Genomic DNA, 4,870 nt, shown 5'->3' on the forward strand with positions numbered 1-4,870 from the left:
GAAGAGAGGCCCCTTGGTCTTGCAAACTTTATATGCCCCAGTAAAGGGGAATGCCAGGGCCAAGAAGTGGGAGTGGGTGGGTAGAGGAGCAGGGCGGGGGGAGGGTATAGGGATCTTTTGGGATAGCATTTGAAATGTAAATAAAGAAAATATCTAATAAAAATAAAAATAAATCAAAAAGAGAGAGAGAGAGAGAGAGGTGAGAGCTTAAGAGAGTGAGGAGGGGCCAAGCAGCCCCTTTTATAGTGGGCGGGGCTATCTTGCAGTTTAAAGGTAGCTGTGGGAAGGAGCATAACTGGCTATTGTCAGGTAACTGTGAGGGTGGAGTCTGGCCAGAATGCCAGGAGCTTGGGACATTGTCTATGTGACTGATAGTCACAGGATTATGGAGTTGAGGGCTCTGTGGTGTCAGGCTGGGATCATGTCCGTCTGGGAGCATGGCTCATGGTTCTGTCCCTTGTAGAGTTTCTGTTGGGTCTCTGGAGTAAGTCTCACTCAACCAGAAGACAGACTGCCTTTCACGGTCCCACCGAGTTTGGCTCAGTCATGCTGTTTTCTTATTAAGGACAGTAGATGTTCAGCTCTATATAACTATCATCAATTGTCCCTGCAAAGTGAAGAATGTTTCACTTCTACAGATACTTAATTCAAATATGTAACACAAATGGTCCTACTTCCAACTTTATTTCCCTCTGATACTTCATATGCCAGACTTTCAGTATCTGCATTTTTCAGCGTCCTTATCTTTCATCCTTCAATAAGAGCCCATGAGCTTCTGAGTAGTAAATGACATTTCCAGCCCAAGACTCCAAAACCTTTCTACAATGCTCAACAAAAGCAACACAATCACTCTTGTCATAGCAACATATAGTCTAGTCTCTGGTACCAATTTCTGTACTTGTTTTCTTTCTATTATTGTGATAAACACTATGACCAAAAGCAATTTGGGCAGAAAAAGGTTTATTTCATCTTAGAGCTTACAGGTCATCATGGAGCCAGGATCTGAAGATAGAAGAACACTGTTTACTGACTCACTTCTCTTGCTTTCTTATGTAAGTCAGGGTGACCTGCCTAGAGGTGGTGCCACCCACAGTGGACATCAAGCAACAGTCAGAAGAATTCTCTAGAGACAGGCCTATGGGCCTGTCCAATAGAGGCATTTCCTTACTCTATGTTCTCATTTTCCAGGTGACTCTATTTTATGCCGAGCTGACAAGCAGTAACTACTAAAAATCTCATTCAGTGTGTTCAGTTTTACTTTTTTGTTTTCATAAATAGCAGACAAGGTTTAAAATTTTTATTTAAGATAATTTATATCTGCTTCTTTTACTTACATAAATATGTCGTACTTAATTCTAAAGTTCTAGTGTTCTTGATTCCCTTGATGATTCGGTTTCCTTTTCAGCCATCTTCTATTGCATTGCAAGATACCATATTTCCACTGAACATTGAAGGACATACTTGTTCTTATAAGGATACCCATAAGTTATGTGTGTCTCTCTGTGTGTGTTATGCCTTTTACATTTCCACATGATTATTCTAAAATACCCCATATATTTTTCACTTCCTTGGTTGTTTCTCCTTTTTTGAGTTACTATTTTTTAAATCAATCTCAGTGGCTTGTTGAAAGACACTGAATGCCAACTGTATATCCGATAGAGTTCAGAGTTCATCAGGTTGGCTGATAAATTGTCATTGCAATGCACAAAGGAGAAGCAATAAAAGCAATATTGATAAATTATTCCTCCCTGCATAATCAACCTCCCTTTTTTACCTGCTTGCTATATGGAGTTTGAAATTTTTATGCTTTTACAGATATCCAGTATTTTCAAAGAGAGTGCAAGGAAAAAATATGCAGATAAGGCTAAAAATAGGAAAAAAAATAAGATACAGAAGGAGAAAGAGATATGGAAGATACTACTGTGTGTGACCAGTAATACATGGCCTGATAAATCTCTATGCATGAATTTTTGTCTGACTTGAACTTGTACAGGTATTAATGCATTTGTCATAGCCATCATGGGTTCTTATGTACAACTGCCCTGCTATGTTTGGATAGATTTTGTAGTCACCAGCTAACTCCACTCTTAAAATTTTTCCACTTTTTCTTCTGCAAAATGTCCTGAGATGTCCCATTTTTGGATGGTCATTGTGCAGTCTCTTATACCTGTATCTTGCAGGTTGTGGGTCTCTGTGTCCATTTCCATTGACTTCAAATAAAAGCTTCTCTTAGGAGATTTGAGAAAGTCATTCACTTATAGGTATGGCAATATGTCTTTAAGAATCAATTTAATACTATATTCAGTCGTCAGACTAATATAGTAGGGTCTCCTTTGTTTCAAGTATAGATTTCATCTCATGGATCAAGCATTAGATCCAATCAGAAGATGAGGGGTTATTCCCATTATATCCATGCCTCTATTAAGTCCGTGCCCATGGCGTGCCAGGGAAGTTATTATTACTGAACTCAGAATTCACAGCTGGGTAAGACTGATGACAATTATTCTCCTCTGGCGGGGTGCAGAGCATCTTCCAGTGCTATGGAAACTGACCAGTGAGATGAAGCTTCTAAGTGAGTACAAGCTCGATTTCTTCACGATCATGACTTAAACGTATGGAATCTCTGTAATAAGTGCTTACCATCAAGTGTTGTAGTGAAACTAAGAGCATTGACACTAGTCTGTAATGTTTGAGGAGTGGGGTCTATGGGACCTCATTGGCCAACAATTCCAAAGAAGTTACCTATTATTTGCTCTGGACTTATTTGTTAGCCTGTCATGCCTAGTAGGAGCATAGTTTCCTGGTTATAGGATAACTTCATTAAAATCTTTTTATATCTGTGATTGTATATGTTTTAGGAAGCTTCTAGAGACCTCCATGTGACTTTGCGAAAAACTCTTCAGGGTTGGCTATCCTTTCCTTATGCAATAGCATAAAAGTGTAAAAGGAATAGTAAAAACATGAACCAATTCTCAATTGGTTCTTTGAAGTCAGTTTCTTTTTGTACAACCTCTGCAGCAGATCCAGGCAATGTTTCAATATCCCAAGAATAACGCTTATAGTACTATGTCCAATTTTCTGAGGAACCACTAGACTGATTTCCAGAGTGGTTGTACAAGCTTGCAATCCCACCAGCAATGAAGGAGTGTTCCTCTTTCTCCACATCCTCGCTAGCATCTGCTGTCACCTAAGTTTTTGATCTTAACCATTCTGACTGGTGTGAGGTAGAATCTCAGGGTCATTTTGATTTGCATTTCCCTGATGACTAAGAATGTTGAACATTTCTTTAGGTGCTTCTTAACCATTCAGTATTCCTCAGTTGAGAATTCTTTGTTTAGCTCTGTACCCCATTTTTTTTTTTTCGAGACAGGGTTTCTCTGTATAGCCCTGGCTGTCCTGGAACTCACTTTGTAGACCAGACTGACCTCGAACTCAGAAATCCGCCTGCCTCTGCCTCCCAAGTGCTGGGATTAAAGGCATGCGCCACCACACCCAGCTCTGTACCCCATTTTTAATAGGGTTATTTGGTTCTCTGGAGTCTAACTTCTTGAGCTCTTTGTATATATTGGATATTAGCCATCTATAAGATGTAGGGTTGGTAAAGATCTTTTCCAAATCTGTTGGTTGCCTTTTTGTCTTACTGACAGTGTCCTTTGCCTTACAGAAGCTTTGCAATTTTATGAAGTCCCGTTTGTCGATTCTTGATCTTAGAGCAGCTGAGGACCCAGCAATACCACTCCTGGGCATATACCTAGAAGATGCTCCAACATATTATAAGCACACATGCTCCACTTTGGTTATAGCAGCCTTATTTATAATAGCCAGAAGCTGGAAAAAATCCAGATGTCCTTCAACAGAGGAATGGATACAGAAAATGTGGTACATTTACATAATGGAGTACTACTCAGCTATTAAAAATGATGAATTCATTAAATTCTTACACAAATGGATGAAACTAGAAAATATCATCCTGAGTGAGGTAACCTAATCACAAAAGAACACACATGGTATGCACTCACTGATAAGTGGATATTAGCCCAGAAGTTTGGAATACCCAACATGCCACGGACTGGACCTTGTCGGCCTCCCTCAATATGTGGGAATCAGGGTCTCAGAGAGATGGGCATAAAGTAGGCAAGAATGGGGTGACAAACAGACTCAACACAAGGGAGTGTGATTCTGAATGTAATTTGTCAAAGGGAGCACCGGTCTTATAATACAGACAACAAAGAAGTAGGATATCACAGCAGGCAAGGTACATCAAAATATCTGACACAAAACAGAGGAATACTATAAAGGACTGGCAGGAACCAACTAGGATAAAATTCAATGTTAACAACTGGGATCAAAAGCAGCCCCACCTTAGGTCCACTTAATCTTAGAAGTCAGGGGCAAGGGCTTTGTGCCCTTGCCATAGTTCCTATTCTAGTCTATTGTATAGTGCACCTCCCCACTATGCCATAGTAAATTCCTGTGTATGAGTGTAACTCAGCTATCTATAGTTCTATCTACTCTGGTTCCTCCTTAGACCACAACCTTCCTTCTTCCTAGATAATGGCAAATTCCTGCATATGGGAGTAGCATGTCCTGAGATTTCTAACTCTTGTCCAGTAAGATACTGTAAGAAAGCATGCAAGACCCTCCACATTATCAGAGGGGTAAATCTGGGGCATTTTAGCTATGGGAATGCCAAATTTTCAGGAGACTAAGTTTCCGTGAACTTTTCACCTTGGGACAGCATCCAGGTTTTTGGGGCCCATCCTGCATCACTACTGGAGTGGATGTAGCACCAACATACAATTCACAGACCACATGAAGCTCAAGAAGAAGGAAGACCACAGCATGGATACTTTGGTCATTATTAGAAGGG

Source organism: Mus pahari, chromosome 2 (genome assembly GCF_900095145.1).
Source record: "Mus pahari chromosome 2, PAHARI_EIJ_v1.1, whole genome shotgun sequence".
Classification (NCBI taxonomy): domain Eukaryota; kingdom Metazoa; phylum Chordata; class Mammalia; order Rodentia; family Muridae; genus Mus; species Mus pahari.